Here is a 17,024-nt window from a genome sequence, read left to right as displayed (position 1 = left end):
AAAACATTTGAAGAACCTCTATCAAGTATTTCTTATTTGTATTTAGATCTAAATTCTTATTTGGAACGATGTATAATGTTTTAGTAGGGATTTCAACTAAGTATAGGGAATAGTAGTATAAAAGGTTGCAAAAACACAGGTCTCAATGCTATTATATTCTGATAATAATCTAGCACGTAGTTTCCAGAAGATATTGCGAATATTTCAGGATTCACATTCAATTGATATCACTACGGGAGTAACAAATGTCGTTGTAAGACCATCTTTGACAGCTGTGAATATAGAGGTTAATAGTTTCGAAAAAGGCTTGGTAGTACATTTCGCAGATCAAGCTAAGAAGCGTAGTTGGATTCTAGTGGAGTTTTGGAATCCAGTACATGGAAGGTAGATCACAATCATCGTCTTTAGTAGAGCTTTGTCTGTTGATACGAAAATATATTTGTCATGTATAGTTGATAATAAGTTGGCTACATCGGGATATTTGAAAACTGATATAGCATTGACGCTCATTGACCTACTTAGAACTATCATACGTTTTAAAATTAAAGCCTTCTCATATTTTATCCACACTGACAGTGAATCAAAGTCTTGTTCGTGTTTGATCGATTTTCTTAGATATTTCTCCACAGAATCCATAAGAATTTTTAAGTTACAACTCCATTTTGAGTATGATTCAATGTTTTAATTTAGCAAAGGATTTACACAAAGTGGTTTAAATAGTCTGTGATAACCAGTATCCGTAACGATGGCCAAAAGTTTGTATAATGATCAAGTAAAGTTAGACATTGGACTTGTTTTGTAAAGAGAACACAGTAAAGTGAGAGGTATAGAGTAGTGTTTAGTACAAATATGATAGTGTCCAAGAGGTTCTTGTTTAAAAAGAAGACCATCTATCGAGACATCATGCATCATATATCATATGTGATGTGTAGTGCGATGGCCGTGACTTCTTGTCTGGCCGTCTTGGATTGTTGTCGAAAAAAATAATAATAAGAGTTACGTTATTGCTATTTTTCAACATTTAGATTCTAATGGTATTGATTCACTTCCTTTTCGCTTATTTTATCTACCTGTATTTATTTTCATATCTTGTTGATCAAATATTTTTCTTACTTTATATAATTCAACTAAAGATAATGTGATATTGTGTATACAGTATATAGAGATAAATGCTAATAGCATAAGTTGCATATATTTATTTGTAAGATTTGTTTTGGAAATGAGGTATGAGCGAGCTTTTAAATGTCCATATAAACATTTTATCATATATTCTCAAAGGTTTATGTTTGTAATCAGAAAATATTTGAGTTACAATAGTTACTAATGAAATTTTTCATACATTCTAGGGATTTGCTACATCAAAACACCTTCAGAATTTTGAATAGCTTGATTCTTAGCAAAAGTTTTCCGGGAAAAAAATGTAAGCATACATCGATGCTAGTTTTATAAAAGTTAAAGTTCCATGTAATTCTCTTTTCACATTGTAGGGTTGATGGCGAAAAGATAGTGGTTATGTCGATAATGTCTGCTTCATAATGTCAGACTTTTGACAACAGACTGTTGTTAAAGGGAATGTTTGTCTTCTTCTGTTTTGGATATGCTTTATATTGTTTCTATACATTACACATGAGTGATTATGTTACAACTTGTTATATTGTTATATTGTTGTATCGATATTTTCTTTCTAGTCATATTTTATGCTTTTTCTTTTATATAATGTTCAGAATTGAACTTTCAATTAATAAACTACTTTGAATTTTATATTACTCTAATCGTTTATTGTTTGTAGTATCAAAATGTATACATATGTATTCTAAAAATTACTAAAACTGGAATGTTTAGAGTAAAATTATCGTATTGATTTAAGGGATTAGTCCGTTAGGAACTATTTTATACCTTTCCGTTCAGTTTTATTTACACATCATTACTTTCTACAGTTTCTGTGGAAACTATATTGTTCCTTTCGGTTTAATTATAATTTTATTCGTTAAGATTAATATTCTTCAACAGAATAATGTAATACCCAAAGGATTCAACAAACGCAATGCTCTTCTAACAAGCAAGTTCTTGGTACTGTTTCAAAACAGCATAGAACATACCAAATGAATTATCTATGTTCGTTTCAAATGAACAAGAAAACCATACTAGATTTTGATATCATCATGGTATTGGAATCAATTTAGCGTAGTGCTGAATGTCAAAATGCATTATTAATGCATTCCAGAGAGTTAAACAGATAACGAGGCGTAAAACTTCAAGACAAAGAGCAAAAACACGTTTTATCAACACCAAAAAAGTTAAGGATTGATCTTAAAAGGCCAGACAATGTCTATCTATATACATACTGCACGTTGAGAGAACAAATTCATGCTTTAATCATGTTATTGACACCTACTTCTTTTCACAATGAAAACAGGTTTGTATGCACTAAAACACAGTGTAAAAGTGGAACGGTACGAGCCTGTTATAATTTAAAGTGAAAAGAATTGAAAATGTATGCATGGTGTTGACTGACTTCGATAACAAAAAAATATTTAATACAATCAAGTCTTGTCGTTCATGTAGTTATACTATTGTGTAATCATATATCCATTTTAGGCATGTATTTGCACATGTATGTTCATTTCTTACCTACATGACTTCTTATATTATATTTGAAAAAATAACACGTACTTTGGATAGAACTTTCAAAATAATTCCAAATGAAACTCTAATTTAAGATGTTGTAATGTCAAGTGAAACATACCAAGCATTTCTACCAACCCACTAGAACATACTCCATTTGACAACATGCCTTTCAGCTCTGATGAAGTATTACTTGTCGGAGCATTGTTTTCCGATTTCATATTTCATTTCCTGTCTGCGGGAAGGCAATAATTGCATCAAAGGCTAATTTGTCTTCTAGAATGAGTTAGAATTGTCTTTTTTTTATGTTTTTTTTTCTCAACCCTTATCCATCTTGAGAAATCAATATAAATCTACGTTTGATTAGTGTTATTGTTTCAATGAAACCGAATTTTTTATCATCTAAAAGTAAATATCGAATATCTTGACCATTTTCGAAAGGGTGTTTTAAATACGTGTTAAATTTACGAATGAACATAAACAAAAATTAACTATGATATAAATATTGCAAAACTTGGTATTCTATACACGTTTCAAGAAGTATCGTCTCACCAACAGCATTGGAACCAAATTCCTAAAATGTTCAAGGTCTAATAAAGTATATACAAGAAGTACTTAAAATAGAAAATATTGCAATACGAAGCCAAACAAAAAGATTTTGTAATCAATTTATTTATTTATTTATTTATTTATTTTTATTTTTTTATTTTTCGAAAACGCCTACTTGACAACAACAAACACAAAGCAGTTTTTTTTTATTACAGTTTGGGCATTTTTCGTCTTCTAGTATCAAAGTTTCAGTCAACGTGATGTTTGAAGTGTATGCAGGTTTTAATTATCTACATTGAACAATTAACGATGCCCATCCCTAACATTTCATTTACATCTAAATTAAACTGGAATCTTCCCTGTTTCCTTTCAAGTAAATGAAAGTTTAAAATATTAAAATTGGATTTAAGTTTTGTGTATTTTAGGTAGAAAAATAAAGCATTAGCAAAGCAGATAATTGATGCATATTATATTTCTTTGTAAGAAAGAAGAAACACATCCTTAAAATATAAAATATATATGATTTTATAATGTATTCTTAACACGAAAATAAATTTTAATTTCCATAACAATATACTTTATAACGTACTCCTGCTTTATAGTCATGATTCAACTTAGATGATGTTTCCGTATCTTCTCAAGTTTTGCACAAAGACGGTAATACTAAATCTGTTGTCAGAAAAGTTCAATTAGAAAACACGGGTATAGGGCTTATCTTCAATCTAAAATCATAAATGTCTAATGACCTTGGTTTCTGTGGTATAAATTGGGGGTAAAATCGATTTCCCATAATGTGGTGAGTTCATGTCCAATAAAAACAGTTGTTATTGACATGATAGTGACGAAGTTACTCAATTTCATCTGTTATCGTTTAGAGAGGCAAATTAGCAAATAGATGACTCTGTTAATGTCACCAAATCAATAGCAACAAGTGAAATTGACTACTGCTGTTTATGTTGGCTGAGGCCGTGTCACAAAACAACGGCACTATGCCTGGATAGATACTGGAAAGAACTCAAATACAGACTGTACTACTATTGCATCATAACTTAGTTTGGTTTTGCAGCAACCACAACAACAAACAATTTGTTCTACAAGTAAGACAGTTCCTGAAACTATACGTATGAAATAAGCACAGTATAAATATATTTTAACAGGAGAATCTTTATACAAGAATAGGCAAACATTTTTATGATCATTTTCTTCTTTTTAAGCTGCTTTAAAAAAAGCTTATTATCTTTTGTTTTGAACTATTTAGTTCCTTAATCTTGTGTGAAATAATTGACTAACACATGCTAAAAACAGAACGAACAATTAAAGTTAACCCAAATAAAGTAAAATCTTAAGAAATTCGAAGCTGTATTGTATATATACATCACGTACATAATGTAAAATGATATTAAAGACTTGTCGATCCAGGCACAAATTGTGAATATCTCCTTCACAGCGCCATCGTAAAATCGCTATTTCTAGTAATCGCATATTTGACACAAAGGAATTTCCTTCTTGTTCATGGCAAATTCCTTAATTAAGTGTTATTTATCATGTTCTCCAGGGAAAAAAACTAATTAGTTATACATTTGATTTTATACAGTTGATTTTTTTTTCTATGTGGCTTTTACAAGACATTGTAACCGATATATACCCGAAGGAAGTAAAAAATTATGCAGTCGAATTTTGTAATGTTTAAAGGGTTAAACAACCTATTTCCCCAATCTAACTATAGTTTGTTTTTTCACTTGCTTTCTGTGGTCATACTGGAGAAATATACAGTCATATATATTCCACATTTTTGGATTCGAAAGAATATAACACCCCTCCCCCCGCCCCCCGAAAAAAAGGGGAAAAAACACGCGAATGATACTTACATCAAATAGTATGGATGTTCGAATATTCTTTCATAGGTCAAAATACACGTCCATTAAATTAGGGGTTGTAAATGTACTAAGAATGAATTTTTTTCCAATTATTGATTGATATTAGACAAGTTGCTTCAGTTAAATAAAACAGCACCGTGGTAACATTTTGCGTTGAGTTGTAATAGTCTTTTTTCATATTAACGGAATGCAAGACGTTTCAGCATGTTTCTTAAAAGGATATAACCCACCAACACACGACAACCTGGTTGGCGGTCTCATTGGAGAAAGGGAAAACAGTTTTCTCGGAAAGTTTTAACAATTTTCACTCCGAAAAGTACCTGAATGATTTGAAATAAGTTATTTAAATTTATCCAAGTACTTACCGCGGCTCTAATAAATTGAATATTTGAATTTGAAGTCTACTGCTGTCCATTGCTCCAATTTGACAGTAAACCAGTCTGTCGGATTATAAAAAATGTAGAAAGTTACTTCCTTTGCTTAAAATTTTAAAATACGAAATATCGCGATTAAGAAAAAGGATTATTACCAAACCATTATAACTTGATTTTGGACATGAAAATAATAATTATATTTTACTAAATATCCGTTATCCGACATTTTAAGCACCATTCAAAAGCATAACTATATGAGCAACTTGGCTGTCGTTTCTGGAAAAGCAGAGGGAGTTTACCTTTCATGTACAAATGTAATCAATACTCTTAGGGTAGTCCTGGATTTAATCATATACTTTCAGTTTATATTCAGTTACCTATTTACGACGCAGTCGGTATAGTTTCGCTTTTTACCCTTTGACCTTCAAGACTCTCTTCTATGGAAACGCAAGTCACCTGATCACAATTCTGTTTCCCGATTGTCCAAATATTGAAAACTTAGTGGCGTTCGAAAAAACTGTATCGAAAATTGAAATTGTGTGCCATTTATAAAAAAAGAAAATAATAATTAAATAGAACAAAATTTTACTGCGTAAGCTTTCTTTTTATAAAGATAGTATGTTGTTTATTGTTTTGTTATAATTAACCTGAACCTTGCGACCTTTACTTTATCTAAATATAAAACAACTGTTGACATAAAAATACACGAAAACGTAAAAGTAACTTGAAGCTTTTTTAAGCCCTGGCTCACGAAGACATAAACGGAATAAGTGTCTAACACGTTTTTCATATTAACCCTTTGAACGATATTATTTTTAACACTCAAATGGGTGTTGAAGTATCTTAATCTTACTTGGAAACTAGTAGGAGTCACACCTATTAAACTCTTCTTATTCATTTTGATTTTATATCTCTAAGTCTAATCGTAAAATGTTCAATAAAACGGTATTTCAGCAGCTCAGCACACTCATTCATTTAAGTTGTTAATAATGACGATTGTGTTAAATTTCATCAAGCCGCAAATTCTCTTATCCTCAAACGCTTACGTATGTTTTTATACGCCATTATTTGTTCAATTTGTCATAATTTTCCTTTCCTCTTTCGTCTACCCTGGACATGACTTTTTATGAGCAACTAGGTAGGTGTTCCTAGAAGGGCAGAGGACGCTTACCCTACCGGTGCACCTGGTCCATATTCCCAGTTTTTAGTGGAGTCCGAGTTGCTCATTTGCTTTTGTTACTTTGTATGTACTATTTTGGTGATTTTATATTCTTTGTTGTTTGTGTCTGTTTTCCATATCTGGTCTTTGTACCTGGATTACATTCTTTTGATTTACGCTACAATCTTGGTTCCCTTGATTACTCTCTAACACCAAAGGAATTATTGAAAGAACATTTTTTTTTCTGAATACTGTTTAATAAAAAACTCCAAAGCTAAATTTCGATCTAAACGAACTGAAAGCAACAGCAATATCACCATACTTTGACAAAAAAAACGACAAACTGTTGTCTATGGACCTTTATTTTACGATATTCAACTCCCTGCACCCAGTGTCTGCCTTCGACTGGCCTCTGAGACAATTATATCTGTTCGACGAAATTGGCACATTACACTAGACCCAAAAACATCTTTTTTAAAATATCAGATAAATAAAAACTACATAAGATCGACAACAACTAAGGGTTTCTGGCTTTGGACAAGCAAAATAGATATGCGAGATTAAACTGATTGATGATTGGTTGTTTTTTTTTTTGAAAATATACAAAACAAGTTGTAGTCATCAGTTTTCTGGGTTAAATAGGACTATTTTTGAGAAGAAATAGAACTACCGAAGAAACAAACGAGGCGACTCAATGGACAAAATACCAATAAATGGTTAACTGAAATTGTCGAGAACATAAGGGCTTTTTGTTAATGAATCCTTTTGAAAAACGAATACAATGGCTGGTTTATATACTCTGGATTTCGTACTCAATGTTTTTTTATCCGATTGGGAACTTAATGTGTACTTCTGATACTTCTATTATAATTTTTTGATTGCTCCCTCCGATTGAAAGGTGAAATAAATCATTATTACGTTTTACTTCAAGCAGTCCCTACAAATTCTGATGGGGAATATTCTGCGTTTCCCCCGAGTATCCGGCAATTGTGTATATACTCCATGAATAAATTGTATAACGCATGATCAATTGAACACAAAATAATTGTGGACTAACAATTTTCTTCGTATTAGTTTAAGGGACTATGCTTGCTTCTGATGCAAAGTTATCAACTATATTGTAATCTGAAAATAATGTATCATGTATTGCTTTATTTTCAGAACTGTCAAATCATCATTAGGGTAACAATTACTCATTAATGATAAAAGTGAATTTTCAACAAGTGAATTTATCAGTAAGTCCAAAATAACATGGTGCGATCGGATTGATTATATTTAAAGCTTGATGTAGGGTGTTAATTAATAGTTAACCAATACATTGACGTAATTCCTAGATTCAGTGATGTATAATAAAAAATAAGAATAATGACCTGGTGATGCATGCACGCGAATGTTGGTTTAGAGCACTTATTCCACTATAACTTTCACACTCCCTAGCTTCATTATTTCAAGCTCTTCAATAAATAAATAAACATGTTTTGCCGATCCTGAATTAAGGAAGGGCTACGCAAAACAATGTTATTTTATAGAATGAATTAGTATGACTAACACCAATAAAAACATTAAAGGCTTTATTCAAGTAAACACAACCATGTGGGGATATTGCGTTCAGTTTTGCTCTTTTTTAAGGTTCATAGTAAATATATGTAAAAATAAATCATACGTGTAAACGTTATGATTTTTGGATTCTGTCGATAGAATCAGATAAATACATTAATAACTTAGTTATTTACAACAACATATGGTCTTGTATTTTAAAATATAAAAAAATATTTATCATATAACTGTTGTAACAGATTTCGATATACTGTACACGTGATTCAAGGAGTATTCTCTCATCACCAGCATTATAATCAAATATATAGGAAGATTTAAGTAAAACAATTATTTAAAGTGGGATGACACCTTCCAATTGGTACAATTACATATAGATTTAAGACACTGCTGATTACTGGTGCAAAATAACCCAATGAACATGCGATACATTTTAGATCTACATATTTTTACGTAACTCTGACTAGGATCTTTTTCTATACAGACCTTCCGATTAAAGAACGATAACTCTTGCAAAGTGTCAATTTCATAAACAATCTATAAGATTTTAATCTCATAATTACAACAATCGATTCAAAAACTAACATTTGGCAACTATGTGGTCTGTAACTCTTTCTGATTAAAGTGTTTTACATGCATGAAGTATGTCCTGTCTGATTTTTTATAAAGACTGGTACTTAATTATTAAGCTTTTCAACCCGTCAACACTTAGCATGCAATGCTTATTTTATGATTTTTTTCAATCTTGCCCTGCATGAATATTACGAAGTGATTGAGGATGACCTTTGAAAATGCTTCATCAGCAGGTCTTATCTTAACCAAATTACGTGATATCAGTTGGAGAAAATCAGTTCCCGAAGCGTATGTGGTTACATGTTACTTTATATTCTAGTATTCGGGTTAATACATGGCCTTTCTCTCAACTGCTTATCACGTGTATATGTCAAATACCAAATAACAGACAGTACATCTCAAAGGTGGTCGTTTTCAATTAGAGACGCCTTCACAAAAGACGTCTAAAATGTATAACGTTCAAACCCAATTACAATGGGACAAAAGTGATTCTTCATTTCATGGAATCAGCGATAACGGAACAGATTGTCTAAGAAAAAAGGTCATGAATTATGACAAGTCTTATACTTCACATGAATTGAGACAGCATGCGAATATCTTCCAGAAATCACGCTTGGGCTTGTATTTCCAAAACGTACCCAGGTATGATCATGTTGTTACCTGAAGAAAATATGCATATATAAGACAATAATCTTCGTTGGATAGAAAATATACCAGTATTCTAATAGTTCATAAGGTTACAAAATTTAATTAAACACATCTACACCATGTAGTTAAATAGTGTTACTTAAAGACCGGAACATATATTTGACAATTTCTGCCTTGTTAGAAAGTTAAAGTTTCTTAAAGCACTCCACTGTTTAATGACCAACACTTGAAACACAGGATAGAAGGTCGACTGATATGATTCCAACCTTATCAATTGAAATTGTAATTCAGAGAAAATATGACGAAAAGGTAAAAAAATATCATTTTTGATCTATGTAAACTGAAAGCAGACTTGGAAAACAAAATAAAAGATTGATTGAACCTCCAAAGTCTGGGTTAAGAGTCAATCTTTGCTCTCTTAAATTCAAAACCCTGACCCAGGAGGATGATTGAACCTGACGGGTCGTATCGACAACAACTTGCTACATGTATATTTGTATAGGCCCCATGTAGACAAATGGAAATGTCTACAAGTCGACGTACTATGGCTGGTAACCAAGTGGAAATCTGTAAACAAAGCACAACTAGGAAAATAGTACAGACAAAATAGAGAATTCAAAGGAGATAACTCGCACAGAAAACAACCATCATGAAACCTGCCTTTTTTTAGAAAAAAAACATTATCCAGTAGAATGCTAGAAAAAATATACCGCCATTTTTGGACTGTTTTCTAATTGTTTTGAAGTTCGATTCAAGGGATTATAGCTTTGTTACAACTAGTCAATGGGATGGTTGATTATATTCTAAGTAGGATTATTCCATCTTTATATGAGACCATAAACTTTAACTTTACAATAATTACGATACAGTGTAGCAAATAACTCAAGCAAAATATTAAACATTTCAAAAATTACTTTTCTTCAATATTATGCAAATACCTTACAAATTTAGTCTTATTTAAATGTTGGGTGTGCTTATCATTGACGGAGTGTGGTATCATTAATATTAATTACAGCCATAATAGCATCTTAATGAGGCAACGTTAGCAGGACAAGGTACAAGTTTTATTATAAGTGGAAGTCATTTGTCCGTACTTTAAGCGATTTTCCAGTAGGAAGTCGGTCGCCACGGATTATATAATACTGTTGTAATTTATCTTATTAAATTTTGGTTGTAGCCGTGCCATTGGTAGAACCTCTCTGTCTAATGAGACTGAGAACGGAACATCTGGTACATTGTCAATTGTAGATAACATGTTTGCTACTTAATAAAGCGGAAAGAAACCGACTACAATCTGTCCACATCATTCTTGGGCTTTCGATAAACGCTGTATGGAACTTTATTAACTTTAGAGTGTGTGATTGATACTTTATATATATATATATATATATATATATATATATATATATATATATATATATATATATATATATATATATATATATATATATATATATATTTTTGTAAAAACAGATAAAATAAAAACAAAAATCTAAAGCATTATATTTAATTCTTTCATGAGCGAAAATGGACAGGAGTTGTTACCAAATACTACTACGCTCCATTCTATACAGTAACCCTCATATTAGCAACCAACCGTGATTGACACGCAATAATATGTACAATAACCCTCATATTAACAACCAACCACGACACGCGACATTCTGTACAATAACCTCATATTAGCAAACTACCACGACTCGCGACATTTTGTACAGTAACCCTCATGTTAGCAACCAACAACGTGACTTAATATTCTGTACAGTAACCCTCATGTTAGCAACCAACAACGGCACGTAACATTCTGTACAGTAACCCTCATATTAGCAACAAACCACGACTCGCGCCATTCCAAGCAGTAACCCTCATATTAGCAACCAACCACGACACGTACCATTATGCACAGTAACCCTCATATTAGCAAACAACCACGACTCGTTCTATTCTGTACAGTAACCCTCAACAATGGTCCGCGACATTCTGTACAGTAACCCTCATATTAGCAACCTACCACGACTCGCGAAATTCTGTACAGTAATCCTCATATTAGCAACCAACAACGACACGTGACATTCTGTACAGTAACCCTCATATTAGCAACCAACAACGACACGTGACATTCTGTACAGTAACCCTCATATTAGCAACCAACGACGACTCGCGCCATTCCAAGCAGTAACCCTCATATTAACAACCAACAACGACTCGCGACATTATGTACAGGAACACTCATTTCAGCAGCCAACCACGGCACCCGCCATTCTGTCATAAATTGGCTATATTATATGAAAAATGAAACAACCATCCTAAAATTGTTAATACAAATTACATAAAAGTTGATTAGTTTAATTTCTGAAATATACAGAAAATATCAGTTAGTGGATAGTTATAAATTGTACAGATATAAATGACGTGATAGACTTCACCAGTAATTTTTGCCTGAGAACAGCTTAACTGGTGTAATTAATTGAAAATTATATATTCGAAGTATTTCACCGAAGACTGTAAGAATTGTGTATACCTACTCGTGATTATTTTGAAAATAATAATGAATTAAGATGGAGATGTTTGAAGGGGGCCTCCCCTTTTCCATATATACTTAACTATGCAGTCGGAAAATAAATCCGTGTATTCTAATATGACATGCTTCAAAGCTCTTTAGACCACCGCTGTGGTAAACAAGTGATAAACATATGACCAACATCATAGACTGGATCTGTTAAAAGTATGAAGAACTAGTCCCATCAGAATCGAAATAAATCACGGGAACTCCATTTTATCATTGTTTTACCATGGGCTGGCCATTTATGTCGCTCGGGGTAAATCAATGCGACATAAATAGTCAAGCCGTGGCAAAACAATAATAAAATGAGGTTTCCGTGATTTATTTCTTAAACGAAAAAAAAACTTAGAATATGAATTTGTAATTTGATCTAGTTTTATTCAAATTATTCGAACATCAGAAGGTCTCTCGTTGACGATTTCAAACAGTGTATTATTGTTGAAGAGAAGCTAATACAACAGGAATGATAATTGAGAAAGAATTGACGTCAGATTCAAGAAAATTCTCTCATAGCTTTTGACAAGCATATACAGATAAACTTCATATTAAATATTCATGTTTTACATATATAGTCTTCATGGATTATTTATCTTTAGAGTAAAAGCAACAGGAAAAACGCAATAAAATTGCTCCGACAAATATTGATGATAAATTATAACAGACGTAAACTCCTTGGAAGGTATATTCTTCTTCTGTTTACGATATTCTAAGAGAATGATCAAGGGAACAAAGGTTCTAGCGGTAATCAAATGAATGTAATCCAGGGACAAAGACCAGACATGGAAAACAGACATACATAACAAAGAACATAAAGTAACTAAAATAATACATACAAAGTAACAAAAGCAAATGAGCAACTCGGACTCTACTAAAAAATGGGAGCATGGACCAAGTGCAACGGTAGGGTAAGCGTCCTCTGCTGTTCTAGAAACACCCGCCGAGTTGCTAATAAAAAGTCAAGTCCGAGATAGTCGAAAGAGGAAAGGAAAACTATGACAAATTGAACAAATCAGATTTCATGGCGCAGATGGATACACCGTAACGATTCACGAGTTCATGATGACGACCATAAAACTTCTGTAGTGATGATTTCATGTAGCAACATAAACCTGTTCCAGAAGCCTACTTGTTATAAGTCTAGCGCGATACAAAACGTCTTATGTTATGGTTTCAAAACAAGTGTTTAAGACACAAATGTAAAATAAATTGTGAACTTAACATAAATATGAATCCCATTATCTATATGATGAACAAAACATACATGAAAATCATTACGACCATTTTTTTTTCTTTCAACGCACGGAATATATATAATTCTTCCTGCGTTTGTGTGAAGTTTCTATGTAGTAATATAATTTCAGGCTTTGTCTATGAGGAACGGAGCTATTTGTTCTCAAATATAACATTTTACTTTGTTGAAACTGCACCGCTTTGCTGTTTTTACGAGACTTCCTATAAAACACGCCGTCCGTCTGCCTTAAAAGTTCAAACAATCACTTCCGAACTGCATACGTCATTACAAAATACGTCACTTCCGAAAGATCAATTTTGGCCATTCATTTCTCAGGGCATGTATATATACTTTTATATTATAACAAGAGTAAATATGCTGAATATGTCAGAGACAACAACCCCACCGTGATGAAAAGGTTAACTGAAGGCCGCTCCGTCCCTATATTAGAATACTTTTTGTTCTATTAATTGATAATGACATTTCCTATTTTATTAAGTGACGATTCGGCTCACAAAGCATAAATAAAAAAAATATAAGGGATTACAAACAGAATCTTTATAAATTTTTAATTGATTCACAAACAAGTTAAGACATGTACTGTTACATGATGAACGTTTGCAAATAAAAGTGAAAGATTATTGACTTCCAACACAGAACCACGTTCTGCGGAACTACATGCAGGGACACCGGTAAACGTTCATGTTGATCTAACAGAGATAAACCTAACAAAAGAACAGGTCGATAATGATATTGAATTAGGCTTTGTTGGATTCTCACCTTCTAATGGCGGTTTCATGTCGTTCCGACTTCATGTTTTGCATGTAAAATATACCTTATTGAATGAAATGCATCGTTTTCCAATAGAAAATTACGAAAAGATCTCGAATTCTCTTAATTGGTCTAAAGTGAATAAAAGCTCTTCAGTGTTATCGAGTTGTTTGTTGAATTGACATCCTATCTTCATTTTCTGTGAAACGTTATAAATAAGTAACGTTAGAGTGTCTTTGCAAGCCATATTATTTGGTTAGATTTGTCAATAAAATGTAATATAGATATTTCATAATCCAAGCTTGAGTGTCTTGTTTTTGGTAGTATCGATTTTTGGTATGGATTTACAACTCATATTAATGGCTCTTAAAACCTAGAATAGGTGGTGAACATACTTTTTTCCTCCATTATATCGAGAAAATAAATCGAACATATAATTGAGGATACGTGCTCTAGTGTTTTATAATTACTTTTTTTTTAATCTTTGATTTAAATAACAGAACATCTCTGGTTAGACATATTAAAATTTATTTCTGTTTACTTTGGGTATTCAGTAAAATTGTAGAGGACAGGAAAGCTACAAATCATTATTTATTTTTAATTTTGTTTTCAGAAGAAAAGAACATAGGCATATCTAATAATTCAGAAGATATGACGAAAAAAAATCCGCAACAAAAGGAAGATTCACCATATACTTTTCAATATATCAATTTTTTTTACAAACGTGCCATACTTGTGTGAAAACTTACAAGCTCGAATACGTATAGACTTATATTTGTTTATAACAAATCTTTAGGTAACGCTGCTAAACGTATCGCTATACACATATGTATAGACAATTTACAACGTTATTGTAGCGAGACCATGGACTGTTTGTCTTTATTGGAAGGAGACCTAATATAGAGAAATGTAATAAACAGGTTAGACCATAAATCGTTTAATTCTATACAGGTTTTGGTACCGAAAACAATTAATTGACCATAATCAGCGAAATATCTGTTTTGTGTCTTTGCGAATCGTCACCGCCATTGTCAACGACTAAAATACCAATGTGACATAAACTCAGTGACGGCATAAAAAATAGTATTAACAATGAAACAATGGCCTACCTCTACAGCATATATCCAGAATTTGATTTAAACAATAGTCTGATAATTCTGTCTATCTGCCCTCCAGGAGACAGAAAGTACAGAAGCTGTGACACGTCCGTCTCTACTGAGAACACAAATCAAAGATCATTCCAACACCAATCTAAGATTCCATTTTCCTGCAAACCATCGCAGACGATCGATTTCAAAAGCAGCCAATCAAATTTCAGCTTTTAATGGTATTGATTGATATATAAATAATAGTCTATACGGAATAAGTGCACTCTTTTATTGAAACCATAAATTGGAGATTTCTTATTGATCCCGAGCTGGTAGACTTGTATTCAGTAATGCATTGAAAATAAGAGAAGTTAATTAAATGATATTCATCCGAAGAATTAATATGGAAGTTGTCGCCGTCATCTTTGATGTACGACATACTATTTATCACAAGTAAAGCCTATCCTGTCCATAAAAAAAAACAGAAACAGCATACATGTTATTATTCCCACAAATTTGAAGTAAAAATAAAAAAGGGAAAGAGAAAAAAAATTGCTGTCCGTTTTTACCCTTTCATAAGTTCTCATACGTATAATAGGAAAGGCGTGATTCGTTGTGGAAAACACTGTGACGCGAGCTCCAATTGAGAAAAAGACCTTTTATTAAGGTTTTGATGCACGTACCTAACAACAAACTGTATAGATGGCAAGAAAAAGTTGTTTTATAGCATAATATACGAGTTGTGAAAATTGGTTACGTCGTTTCTTATAAATCTAGAGAGATCAAAGACATGTCGATATACACTGAGATTCAACTCAATATATTTCGAAGTTTTTCTTAAAGGAGATGTCTTTTTTCAGATAGGCTAAACTGAATTATTATCAAGTACTATCTTTAAATCAAAGTCTTCAAAGTCGCTAATCGTCAAATATTCATTGTCTCTGATTTTGGCCTACTTTCAACATCCGAAGTGGTACGAATGCGATATGCTCTAAAATCGGGTGACTTCCACTAAAATCTTGGTTTCTTTGATATAACTGCGTACTCTTTTGTAACCGTCATGACCCGAATGTTTTCAATCATCCGGAATTAGATTAAGCAACTGGCTATATAGATATCGGGTCCTGATAATATATATGACTTATATATAGTCAATTGTAACGAACGCCTGTGTTTGAATCGGAAACTGGATAATATTACGTAAATTCAGTTCTAAACGATCATTTTATCTTTTGATGTAAACTTACCGTTCTAATAAAAGACCAAAAAAGCACGCATAGACATGTGCATGATATGTTTTTGAAAGAGGTACGATGTAGCGATCTTTGGGTTGCTTATGATATTGACTAGGGAATCAGTTTAGAAATCAGTTTAAGCAACTGGCGATGAATACATATCGAGGCGTGCTAATGTATATGACATATATATAGTCTTGTAACGAGCCCTAGTGGTTGAATCGGAAACTGGATAATGTTCAAAACTAACCGATCATTTTCATTTAAACTTTCCGTTATCGTACAAGCAAGACACACACTACGTTACCATGATTAAGAATCAAGGGTGTCACGTGGTGTCAAAGCGACCTCAATACCGACTGCTTCTTGAAAACAGTTAAGAGTACACTATACAGTTACATTAAGGCGCACTGTTTCGCACATCAAGTTACCCCGGTCAAATTTTGTAAAACTTAAAATTAAAAGTTGAATTTTGGTGGATATATTTTTTAAATGTAGATAAGCATTTATACACAGACAGATGTAATATGTGTTATGGTAAACAGGTGTAATTTAAATGAAAAATGGTATCCGAAACGTTTCAGTCCCCTGCCGTATTCGGTTCTCTCCTCAGCATCAAAATGCTGATTTTCAAAATACCTTATTTCGCACGAACTTTTGGGACTAAAATTGTGAGAGAATGAATCGAAAATGGTCTTATTATTTTTACCTTTGTCCACCTACTCCATGCATGCTTTCATCCTGTGGTAGTGTCTAAGTGCCTGGTATTTTATAAAA

The 17,024-nt window shown here is 32.4% G+C and overlaps 1 protein-coding gene across 5 annotated transcripts in view; it reads right to left on the bottom strand.

Annotated features, from left to right (window-relative positions):
* The window catches only part of LOC148625137 (uncharacterized), a 31,045-nt gene extending 15,824 nt beyond the window's left edge, over positions 1-15,221 (bottom strand). For 2 of the 5 annotated variants that reach the window (XM_088568446.1, XM_088568451.1), the window contains exon 1: positions 15,034-15,221. The gene's annotated coding sequence lies outside the window, so the exon portion shown is untranslated. Of the gene's footprint in view, positions 1-5,416; positions 5,492-9,278; positions 9,372-15,033 lie in introns of all 5 variants that reach the window. The other 3 variants (XM_088568447.1, XM_088568450.1, XM_088568449.1) reach the window with 3 other exon arrangements.
* Between the last annotated feature and the right edge of the window lie 1,803 nt (positions 15,222-17,024).

The sequence above is a fragment of the Perna viridis genome, chromosome 2, assembly GCF_037379345.1.
Source record: "Perna viridis isolate PV_CMFRI_1.1 ecotype Kerala chromosome 2, ASM3737934v1, whole genome shotgun sequence".
Taxonomy (NCBI): domain Eukaryota; kingdom Metazoa; phylum Mollusca; class Bivalvia; order Mytilida; family Mytilidae; genus Perna; species Perna viridis.
The sequence above is the reverse complement of the archived record's forward strand: the minus strand, read 5'-3'. Positions and strand labels throughout refer to the sequence as shown.